The sequence below is a fragment of the Phymastichus coffea genome, unplaced genomic scaffold, assembly GCF_024137745.1.
Source record: "Phymastichus coffea isolate CEN01 unplaced genomic scaffold, Cenicafe_Pcof_1.1 PCOF00049, whole genome shotgun sequence".
Taxonomy (NCBI): Eukaryota; Metazoa; Arthropoda; class Insecta; order Hymenoptera; family Eulophidae; genus Phymastichus; species Phymastichus coffea.
The window spans coordinates 1,853,015-1,866,023 of record NW_026706860.1 but is presented as its reverse complement, the minus strand read 5'-3'; the positions used below and the strand labels follow the sequence as shown (position 1 = coordinate 1,866,023).

Sequence of the window (13,009 nt, the reverse complement as noted above, 5' to 3'; positions counted from 1 at the left end):
AAACGACATTGCAGAACAAATGAATGCATTTTTCAGTACAGTAGGCAAACAGATATGTGATAATATTAGACAACCAATAAATAGTAACATTACTCTACCATCTATGAACAACAACAGTATTTTTCTGCATTTAACAAATAGAATAGAAGTTCAACAAACAATAAGGAAAATGGGCAACAAAAACGGAGGATCTGACGGCATCAACACTCAGGTACTAAAGATGATAATAAACCATATAAGTGATCCGTTGACCTATATCTTTAATTTATGCTTACAAAAAGAAATATGGCCTGATGAATTAAAAAGTGCTGAAATTATTCCTATCCACAAAACTAAAGAGAAGTATCTACCAACAAACTATAGACCCATATCTTTAATATCAGATATCGCCAAAATTTTTGAAAAATTAATACAAATCAGGATTATAAAGTTTTTTCAACAAACATAATTTATTTTCTAATAAACAATTTGGTTTTAGAAAAGGTCTTAGCACCAAAAATGCCCTATACTACCTAACTAACTCAATATACAATCAACTAGACAAAAGTAAATCAATAGCAGCAACTTTCTTGGATCTAGCGAAAGCTTTTGACACTGTGGATCACAAAATTCTACTCAAAAAACTCTATAGATATGGAATTAGAGGTAGTGCGTATGAACTTATCAAAAGCTATCTAAGTAATAGGAAACAAAGAGTTAAAATTAATGGTGAATATAGTCAATATCAACACGTCAACATTGGCGTACCACAAGGTACAATATTGGGACCTTTATTTTTCATAATCTACATTAATGATATGTTACAATTGCTACCAAATGATAACGTGTTGGCTTTTGCTGATGACACGGTAATTATCGTGAAAGGCGAAACATGGCATGAAGTCGAAAGAAATATGAACTTCTACTTAAACAAACTATCCATTGGCTAGCATTGAATAAACTGTCATTAAACATTGACAAAACCGTATACATGGCATTTGGAAATAACTGCAATAGCAACTCAACATATCTACATATAAATATAAAGGGTGCATCCATTCGAAAAGTTGATAACACTAAATACCTTGGAGTGCATTTCGATAGCCATATGAGATGGGACATGCATACAAACATGCTATACAATAGACTAAAATATCTAACTTATATTTTCTACAAATTATCTAGGATAATGAGCACAGATAATCTACGTATGATTTACTATGCACTTTTCCATAGCATAACAACATACGGTATTATAGCATGGGGTGGAGCATACATTGGAAGACTCAAATATATACAAACTCTACAAACACGACTATTACAAATAATAAATAAAAATAAGTTTTTAAATGAAAAAAATCCACTAAACATAGAACAAACATTCACCATGGAATCTCTAGTGTATCACTATGTCAACCTGCAAGATATGTTCCTGAAGAAAAATTCCGTAACAAGGAAAAAAACTATACAGCCCCTTAAAAGAAAATTAACAATCAGCATTAAAGATAGCTATACAAGAGCTTTAGCCACCTTCAATCAACTACCTTCTCACCTCAAAACTTTAAATGGCAATACAAAAACAATAAAGGACAAAATAAAAAAATGGATAAAAGGCCATCCATTCTAGATACAGAAATACAATGAACCACAAAAAACATTGCAACAATTTACAACAAATATATTACAAACTAAAGCAACAAGGGAACTTTGATAATAGTCTACATTCAGCATTGGAAGTCCATGTGGATGTGGATAGGGATAAGTTTCTCTTGGATGTAAGGACATATTTGTGTTCACAAGGCACTTGTACACTTCATTACAATCGTTCTCATCGTCGAATGTCTGAATATAACATGAAAAAAATTAATGTATCAGATAACTACAGAAAAATAATAGAAAAAATTGCTAATGTGATTAACATAGCTTGGAACTCACAACGGATAACTATTAATACCAAAACAAAAAACGGACTTAAAGAGGGAAAAAGAAACGAATCTTACATTCAAACAAAAACAGATACAACCAACATAAATTTCATTAATAAATGTGAGTATTGCACATACAAACAATTAATTGGTAAAAAACATATACATTTCATAAAAGAAGAAAACAAAGAAGATCACAAAGAACCAAATACAGATAAAGTAAGATATAAACCCATAGAAACAGTATTTAAACAAATAGATGACATTGCAGACAATAATAGTATGCAAATAGAAACAAGTAAACCAAAAAATACACCAGGAAAACCGATTCTACAAACAAATAATATTCGAATGACCTATGGAGACATCAATTATCTTGGAAACAATAAAGCATTATTATACTTTTATAGAGGTATCAGAGGATATCAAACTTTCACTAATTCATTGTACTCACTTGAACAACAACCTAAATATAAAGATTTGATAGTCTTAGATGACATAGTATTCACAGCAACATGTAAATGTGATTCACATAGACAACATACTGAAATGTTCCCTCACTATAGAGTCACGTGTGCTACAGGACTTACTTGTCCTTTTAGACTAAATACATACGAAAGAATATCATATGCAAGAAAAATGAAAGCAACAATGACGACAATCGTAACGGCCAGACAAATGTTAATCAGATATTGGAGATAGGAGAACAAAATCGAAGATAATTGGTGAAGTAAGCTTTTATAGGAAGCATTCTTGCTACCAATATTAAGCCATATTTCATCTGTGAAATATTATAATCTATTACAAACCGACTCTTAGTTTTAAGTTTTTTGTTTTTTTTTTATTTTTTTATTTTTTTCTTAATTTTCTTTGTTTTTTTTTTATTTTTTTCTTAATTTTCTTTAAGTGTTTAGTAGTTTTAAAATACCAGACCAGCGAACAGGTTTATCCTCTGCCGGGTTACAAATTTGTAATTGTAAAATTGTATAATTATTACTACTTGTTGTAATATTTTGTACTATACTCTGGTTAATAATAATAATAATAATAATAATAATTATATCATCGATGTACAGGTAGCAGAACCCTTTTTCCAATAGGTCTCCGAGTACTTTTGTTAGTGCTCTTTGGAAGACTCTAGGTGAGTTTATTAGTCCGAAAGGTAATACTTTGAATTGAAAACGTCCCAAGCCAGGGATACTAAATTTCGTTTTATGTATATCTGACTCTTTCATTTTTAGTTGATGAAATCCGGAAACCATATCGATGGTGGTGAAAATTTTGTTTTTTCCTATGCAGTCGAAAATTTCCAATATGTTGGGTATAAGATATGGGTCTGGAATAGTTTTTGCATTCAATTTTCGATAATCTATCACCATTCTCCATTTTTTCTTTCCGTCTTTTGTTAATCCCTTTTTTGGCACAATCCATACTGGCGCGTTAAATGCACTTGTTGAGGGTCTAATTAAGTTATTTGTAATTAGCTTCTTTGTTTCATCACATGCGATTTGCTTGAGTGTATATGGCAGAGGAAATTGTTTAACATATACTGGTTTATCATCAGTTAAATTAATTTCGTGTTCTTCTATGTTGCATTGGCCAAGTTTATCTCCTTCTAACCAGCATATGTCTTCAAATGACAGTATTAAATTTTTTATGTTTTCTTTTTTTCGTTGAGTCAGGTCTTCTAAATTTATTGTATCTATCAATTGCTTTCGTCGTATTGTTATTTCATGTTCTTGTGTCTCTTTTTGTGTAATTTCGTTGTGCGTAGTTGTAAATATATGTGTCGATTTTAAATTAGTTTCTTTGGGTGTGAATTTTTCATTGATGTTTTTGAAGTTATTTTCTATATCATTCATAATGTGAAGTTTCGTCATTTTGTCATATTTTCTGTCGATCTCTCCTGCAACGTTATCTCTCAACGTGTCGCAAAAATTTGAATAATCATTAATAGTATAATTCTCCTTGGTTTCATTGGATTCGTCTTCCAGGGCTTTATTAATATTTCCAATAAATTGTGTCAAGCTTGAGTTATAGTTAGGATGAGATATTTTTGTTTCTGGATTCCCGTATATTTGATCATTCGTACTATTTTTCGTTTCTTTTTGTATGTCACTTATTATATTTAAGATTTGAAATACATCTTTATGTATTGATACTTCTTTGCTGTGTGTAATCGTATTTGTTTCGATATCATTTTTGCTTACTATGTATCTTTTATCAAATGCTATGGGTTTCCATGTGTCATGATGTTCATTAATTTCTTTTGATGTTTGTACTGTAAATGTGTTTGTTTGATTATTGCTAGTGATTTCTTTTAATGGCACTTTTCGATTATTTATTTCCAAGTAACCTCTATCTAATCTTAATTTGTGTTTGGATAAGGCATTTATTCCTATTATTCCATCGTAAGGAATAGAAAAGTTATCTGGTGCTACATGGAAATCAAATGGTTCATCTGCAATGTACATTTGTGTTGAACCTATCATTCTTATGGCGTCTTCTGTGATTCCTGATATAGATATTTGTTCATTTCTATTTAAATGCTTTTGTGGAATGCTGCTATTCTTGATAATATTTAGTTGTGCTCCACTGTCTACTAGTAGTTGCAGTTTGTTATTCGAATTTGGTTCAACTATTTCTATGTACTTGAGCAGGTTTTTTAGTTTGACAATGTGTATTTTGGTACAGTCATTTGTAATTTGTTGGTTAATATCAGTACTATTTTTAGCTATATCTGTCTGTAGCATGGTACTCTCTATTTCCTTTATATTTTCTTTGAATTTGCTGTATGTATCTATGTGGTGTTTTGTTTGTGTTGGGAGAGTGAGTGTTTTGTCGTGGAACGTTTTTATTGTTTGCTCATTCTTTAGGCGTTCCTTCCCAAAGGAGCTCCAGAGTTTTCCGAGTTTGTCCCATGTTTGCGACATTGTTCTGTTGTATGACCGACACCTTTACAGATTCTGCAAAATATTGTTTCTTCTTGTAATCTTTTAATTTTTTCACAGTTATCTATGTTATCCTTTTTCACAGTTATCCTGTTTCGTTACAACCTTCGCATGTGATTGAAATATTTTGAGGTGGATAATTTTTTAGTGCTTGTAGTTTCCTACATTCACTTGCTGTGTGACCTATATTTTTGCAATAAGCGCAGAATTTTTTTCTTTGATCATTGTTAAAATTGTTTCTATAGCCGTTGTTGTGGTTTCTATTGTAGGTGTTATAGTTTTGCTGATTTTGCTGAGGGTTTGCAGATTGTTGTGTATTCGCGATTTTTCTGCAGAACTTTGCTGTGTGACCTAATTGATCACATAATTGGCACTTGTAACTTGATTTGTTTCTTTGTTCTGTGAAATATATTCACGCTTCTTCACAATCTTGTTCTTCATGTCCCTGTTCTTGGCATAGGGTGCATATTCTATAAGGTGATCTATTTTTACCTGTTAAGCAAAATTTGATAGAGTGACCTTTTTTATTGCATTTTTTACAAAAGACCTCAGGGCATTCTTGCGTTGAATGACTTCCTTCTTCACAAATATCGCATTTGTTTACCTTTTGTGTGATCTTATTTTTAGACTTGATGGCTTCATGTCCTGTTTCTCCACATTTCCAGCATTTTATGTAGTCGGCAATGTAGGGGCATTGACCTACCTCATGTCCTAATTCTTGACAGTATTGGCAATGGATATTTCTTCGTTTGTTCAGTGTGCAAGCGCTTATTGAGTGTCCTTTTTGGCTGCAGTATTTGCATATCAAATTGATTTTGTCTAATGAATTTTTACAATTATTAGAAAAGTGATCTGATCCTTTACAATAGACGCATGCTGTAGAATGGCAAAATAGCGCTTCGTGTTGGGGGTCATGGGAAATTTGACATATCATGATTTTATTTGGTAGTTCAGATCTATTATAATAATCATTGTATTCGGCATATGTGTTATTAATTGTCACATTGTCTGTTGCTTTTTTAATATTTATGTCATTTTCAATTTTTATAGCTTTTTTGGACATTTCTTGTAATGTTGTCTCGTTGCCCAGTTCGTATTTTATCTCCGTTCGCATTCCTTTTTTAAAACATTTTGCTGCGTCCGCATCTAATTCTTCGTAGAAATTCTTCCTGGCTATTTCATTTGTTTCTTGTATTCTGTATATTTCTTTTATTTCTAATACTAATTGACATAATCTATTTTGCGTATCCTAGCACGCAGTTCGTGTATGTCTTCTTGAATTGGGTATAGACTTCGTATTGATGTAATTAATTCGTCTATTGTTTCTACACAGCTGTTTCCTAAAGCTTCTTCTGCTTCTCCCTTCATTCTCACTTTCAATAGTTCTACTACATTGTGTTCATCTTGGTCATCTAATAAATTTTTTACTCGTCGTAGTCTCCTGATGTACTTTGCGGGTGGCATATTTTTGCCATCGAAGTCCGGAACATAATTTACCAATTCCTTGAGTGATAATTTGATTGGGTGTGAATTTGCCATATTTATTGGGTTTGTTGCTGGACTTGTGATACGTTGGTTTCCTTGAATTTGCTGAGTGTTTCTTTCACTCTCCTTTTCGTTTATGTATTGTGTTTTGTTTATTTTTCTAATGTCTTTTTTTGAGTCTTCACTGTTCTGGTGTTCGTTAATAGATTCGTCAGAGATTTTTGGTAATGCGTGTTGTGTATAGACTGATTCTTCGTTTTTGTTTATGGTGAATAATATGTCCTTTGGTGTCCCTAATATTAGACTTTGTTCACCTAAAAATCCTCCAATGTCTGAATATCTATCGTGTTTTTCTGAGTCAAATGTGTCAAACGTCTGGTCTAATAGTGAATATTTGTCTGAATCAGTGTAGTCGGTTTTGTTTGTTTGTTTTTCTGTTAAATCAACTAATTGGTCAGCTGTTGGTATGATTTTCTTTATTGCGCCTGTGTTTTTCTCTTTTCCTACGATTTCTTCTTGGGTCTTGGTCTTAATCGGCGATCTTTGTAGCTTGTTACTCTTTTTGAAAGCTATCTCATCCAGTCCTTTTTCTAAAAGGTCTTCTAATTTTGGATTCTTGTCGATTTGTGATCGCGTAAGTTTCCTAATTATGGATGATGTGTCCTTCGTTGTGCTAGACTTCTTGCTCATTTATTGCACTTTCGTAATAAACGGAATAAACAAAGGGAATTCGACAAAATTAAAATAGAGTGAAGCAGGGAAAATATATAAAATAAGAAAAATTATTGTTAGTAAAAAAAAATTATGGTAGAAGTATATGGAAACACAATTACTTATTGAGATGGCAAAAATAATATAAAAAGGGGAAAAAGAAAAGAAAAAAGGAAATTCTATCTATGTATGGTATTTGACCTACTAGCTGAAAATTATTTCTCGGTCACTTACTTCTGCTGTTGTTTTAATTTCACAATTTTGCAAAATTCCAATTTTGAAATTCGGTCACTATGAAAGAAAGTGACGTGTGCTGCTTACTTTTGTAATATAACACCTACTCGTATATCCGCAGTTTTCGAATTCTCTCTTTTCCGTTTGACGTGTTAATTCATTAATAAGAACTAAGTTTTAATATGTATCAAAATAATTTTCTTTATCTCAATCGAATGTATTTTTCGTACCGGAACCAATTGTTACTTACAATTGTCCCGTATGGTCTAGTGGCTAGGATACCTGGCTTTCACCCAGGAGGCTCGGGTTCGATTCCCCGTACCGGAACCAATTGTTACGTCTCGTGCATCAACTACGAATAGCTAACGAATGAGACGTTCCAATATGTTGACTAGTGGTTGGATATGTCTCACTTATAATAAATGTATGTGGAAATGTATGTCTGATAATTGTACTACCTTGATAATCGTAGCTTTTAATTGTTGATAAAATGTAGCAGGCTCTAACTGCTTGTTGAATTGAATAGGATAGGTTTGTTAAAAATGACTGGGATAAGTTAAAACTATTGAGTTTGTTTTAAAATAAAATGTAATGTCATGCAATATGTACAAGGTTGGTCTCATAGTTAGAGACACGGTCTGCCTCAAGCAAACGCTCTCTTACGACTGTACTTATAGTTATGTACAGATACATCTCGCTGCGTATTTAAGCGCTTTTGCGCGTGCGCTACTATATACATCTTATACTCTTGAAATATTAATTCATATATTTTAACACACCTCCTTGAATTTATATTTCTTAACAGTAAACATTTTCAAAAAAATATTCACAGGTTTCAAAAAAATCTTACATTGTTTCTCTTACAATTCATTATACAATATTTAAATCTTTCCTGAACATTTCGAACTTATTTTTACCTAGTGCTTTTGTAAATATATCCGCAATATTCTTTTCGCTCTCAACTTTCACAATATCAATTTCATTCCTTACGTAGCTTTCGTTAATAAAATGAAAATGTGTTTCTATGTATTTAGATTTCTTTGTGAGATTTCCATATTTGGCAATAGCAATTGCACCAGAATTATCTTCATAGATCTTTATAGGCTTAATAATATTTACGTCTAAATCTTTTAATAAATTTTTAATTACTTTTATCTCACTAACAGCATCCGATAAAGCCACATATTCTGCTGCTGTAGAGGATTTAGCTACACTACTTTGTTTCTTTGCTTTCCAAAAAATCGTATTCCCATAATAACGTATAACAAAACCTGTCGTAGACTGTCTATTATTTTTGTCACCTGCCCAATCAGCATCAACGTAACAATCTATAATATTTTTATTATTTGATTTTCTTATAAAATTCAATTTTTTTTCTCTGGTTAAATACAAATATTTCAGTACTCTTAAAGCATATTTATAATGAGTTTTATCATAACAATTTTGAAACCTACTCAAATAATTTACACTATAGCTTATATCTGGTCGAGTACATGTACTGATATACAAAAGTGCTCCAATTAAACTTCTATATTTGATTTCATTACATGCTGATTGTGCTGGAGGTATATGTAACCTTTCCTCCATAGGTGTTAAATACAGTTTAGTATTTTCTAAATTATAGACATTTCCTAATGAGTTTATATAATCAGTTTGATCAAGGCTCAATTTTCCTTTTTCAAGATCATATTCAACATTAATTCCTAAATACGTTTTTATTTTACCTAGATCTTTCATAGCAAATCTTTTCATTAATTTCTTTTTAATTTTATCAATGACAGTTTGATTTTTTGAACAAACTAGCAAATCATCAACAAATAATAATATATAAATTTTTTTTCCATTCTCAGTTTTATAATATAAACAATAGTCGCTTTCGCTTCTTTTGAAATTCATACTATTAATAAAATTATCAAAACATTCGTACCAAGCTCTAGGACTTTCTCTTAAGCCATACAAAGCTTTTTCTAACTTTAAAACTTTATCAGAATTCTCATTAACATTTTCATAACCTTGTGGTATTTTCACATAAATTTCAGATTTAACTTTTCCATTCAAAAACGCTGTTTCAACATCCATTTGTTCGATATAAAATTCATTTTGGTTACAGTAAGCTAAAAGTAATTTTAAAGTTTGCAGTCTAGCTACTGGTGAATATATGTCTTCAATTACTTGATCTTGTTGATATCCACGTACCACAAGTCTCGCTTTTTTTCTACCATCAGATTTATTTGTGTAAACCCATCTTAAATCTAAAATTTTCTTATCTATTGGTTTGTCAACTTTTGTCCAAGTTTTATTTTTTTCTATACTTTGGATTTCTTTTGCCATAGCATCATTCCACAAAGCAGAATCATTACAATTTACTGCGTCATTATAAGTCTTAGGTGAATCAGCACTAACAGTGTTTACATAAATAAAACTTGTCACTGGTTGACCGTACCAATTAGGTTTTCTTTTCTCTCGCGTGGACTCTCTCTTTTCAAACTTTAAGTTTTCCTTTTCATTATCATTTCCACTTGAATTTGGGCTAGATTTTTTTCTTTTATTAAATTTGTTTTCTTTCTTAATTTTCTCATTATCATAAAATACTTCATCATCACTCATACTCTCATAACTCGTTTCAGATTCACTTTCACTCTCATTATCAGTATCTATTCCTATCCATTTCACATCATCTTCAACTACTTCTACGTGTCTAGCAATTATAATTCTACCATTCATTAAAACTCTATAACCTACGTTATCATAACCAACTAAAATTCCCATATCAGCTTTTCTGTCCCATTTTGAATGTCTTTTTTCTTCCGGAGTTTTTACAAAGATTTTACTACCAAAAATTCTTAAATACTTCATACTCGGTCTTTTTCCAAAAAATATCTCGTAAGGTGTCTTATTAAGAAGTGTATTCGCAATTGAACGATTTTTCAAATACGCTGCAGTTTTTACTGCTTCAGGCCAGTATCTAATATTTAATTTTGTTTCCGATAATAAACATCTAGCGGTATCCATGACCGTTCTATTGTATCTCTCCGCTGTTCCATTTAGTGGATGAACATACGGTGGGCAAGGTTCAAGATATATACCTTTATCTCTGATTAAGTTAAAAACATTGTTATTTATGTATTCTTTACCATTATCGCACCTCAATTTTTTAATCTTTTTACCTGTTAAAGAAAACATTGATATACTTCAATTTTATTTTGAATTGGAAAAATCAATGTACATTTGCTAAAGTCGTCAATAAATGTGAGAAAATATTTTGAACCTTCGTACCCGGTATTTCTGTGTGGGCTATTTAAGTCAGTATGAACTAATTGAAGGATTTCTGTTGCTTTTGTTCTATTGTTTTCAAAACGTAAATTATGCATTTTGTTTTTGATACAAATTCCACATTTCATATATTCTTTTTCTAAGTTTTTTGGAAGTCCTTCGATTAATTCATATTTGCAAAGTTTTTCTAAATAATTAAAATTTACATGGCCAAGAATCCTATGTAATTTTTCTTTTTGACTTATTATTCCAGAATTATTTACGCTAATATTTCTTTTATCAACATATGACGAAATTTTATATAGACCATTTTCGTTATACGCAGTACAAATTATATTATTGTTTCTATCGTAAATTTCAGATCGATTTCCTTGAGATAAGATTTTAAAATTTTTATTATTTGTAATTCTAGCTAGACTTATTAGATTTCTATCCAATTCTTTTACATAAAAAACATTTTTCATAATTATTTCTGTTTTAAAACTTTTTTGATAAAATGATGTTATAATATTTCCAACTTTTTCGCACTTTATTTTTCTACCATCTGCAATAGTTACATAAATTGGTTTTTCTAATCTTTTAAAATTTGAGAAATAAGAATCATCGTTTATTATATGGTCTGTACAACCACTATCTAAGATCCAATTTATTTGAGTACTTTGACTCTGATTTATGGAATTTACTCTACTATTAAAATTTTTAACATCAATATTTGCATGCAAATAAAACGTCTGTGGTGTATTATCGTAATACCTATTATTATAACTATAGCGTGCGTCGTGTTGACCTTCTTGTTGAAAACTTCGTTGATTGTTGAACTCTCGGTGACCTCCTCGTTGACCGTAACCTCGATTGTTGTTGTTATTATATCCTCTGTTATTGCTGTAGCCTCTGTAGTTGCCGTAGCCTCTATTGTTGTTATTAGTATAACCTCTGTAGTTGTTGTTTTGGTAATTTTCTTCTTGATTGTAGCTGCCCCTTTGACCGCTTCCACGAGAGTTGTTGCCTCGCCAGCTGCCTCGGGTTATAGCACCTCCTCGCCAACTTGCTCGGAAATTCGGAAAAGCATTAGTTTTACAATCCTTTTTTGTATGCCCTTTTTTGTGGCAAATGAAGCATTCAATATCTTTCTTTTCGACTTTAAATAAATTTGACTTTTTATTATTATCTTGGCTATGTTGAATTTCATACATTTTAATTTTGTTTTTTATATAACTGCAATTTTTATCTTTATCTTGTAAAGTATCGACTAAGTCTCCAATGTATGCGAGTGAATCAGGTAGAGTTTTTAATATATAATCTAATTTTTCTTGTTCTTTTATATCTGCTCCAGCACTTTTCAATTCATTAATTAATTTCTCAAATTCACTAAAGAAACTATCGGCATTTTCAAAATCTTTCAGTTTTAATTTATCCAGTCTATTTCTCAAAACTATTTGTAAAGAAGTTGATTTTTTTAAGTAGATTTCATCAAACTTATTCAATATATCAATTGCTGCATTTTCATCACATACAAATTCTAATTGATCATTTGAAATACTTGAATATATTAAGTTCATAGCTTTACAATTCTGCTTTTCCCAATCAGTATCTTTCAATTGTTTTTCGTGTGTGACCACCTCATCACACGTTCTAAATTTCAGTAAAAGTAATAATCTTTTTTTCCAAAGGTTGTAATCTTTGCCATCAAAGATAGGAATTTTCATATCCGTATCAGAAGCCATTCTATACTCTACAACTTTCAAACACAATTTTTCACAACTTTACTCAACGTTCTCGTTCATGCACGTGTATCTATCTTTATATATCTTTATATATCTAATAAAATATTTATTACTACTTGTTGATCTGTTTTTAAGTTTCAATGTTTCAATTTAATTTTTGTTTCTAATTGTTTATTATTGTTTCAAACGACTTCATTCTCCGATAAAAGGATTTATTACCTTGATATTTACAGTATACTTATCAATATCCTCGGTGTTTCATTACGTTGAGTACTATATTATCTTGTTTCTACTCATTTAGTCGTATATCCTCAAATTTCCATGTGTTCCTGCCAAGCACCGCATGACGGCAAAATTCACAATCGTATTCACTTGCATCTTCTTGATCATTCACTTATTTTTCAACTTTAAAAACAAATTTCAGACAACATTCATTCCTATCTTCTTCATTAACTATGTCAACCATACACTGAATCAACCTCACTTTTAATCGATCACACTATTAACCACGCTCTGCTACCATGTTAAAAATGACTGGGATAAGTTAAAACTATTGAGTTTGTTTTAAAATAAAATGTAATGTCATGCAATATGTACAAGGTTGGTCTCATAGTTAGAGACACGGTCTGCCTCAAGCAAACGCTCTCTTACGACTGTACTTATAGTTATGTACAGATACATCTCGCTGCGTACTTAAGCGCTTTTGCGCGTGCGCTACTACATACAT

At 31.0% G+C, this 13,009-nt stretch overlaps 1 protein-coding gene and 1 long non-coding RNA gene across 3 annotated transcripts in view; both read right to left on the bottom strand.

Moving 5' to 3' along the window:
• The window catches only part of LOC131665279 (guanine nucleotide-binding protein G(I)/G(S)/G(T) subunit beta-1), a 265,346-nt gene that overhangs the window by 65,057 nt on the left and 187,280 nt on the right, over positions 1-13,009 (bottom strand). The gene's annotated exons all lie outside the window — the stretch shown is intronic.
• Positions 10,588-12,975, bottom strand: LOC131665271 (uncharacterized). 2 transcript variants are annotated; one of them, XR_009302014.1, is made up of 3 exons: positions 12,767-12,975; positions 12,502-12,687; positions 10,588-11,602 (listed from the first exon to the last, which is right to left on the bottom strand). It is a non-coding gene; the product is annotated as an uncharacterized LOC131665271 (long non-coding RNA). The 2 variants fall into 2 exon arrangements; XR_009302013.1 differs by having other exon boundaries at positions 12,514-12,687.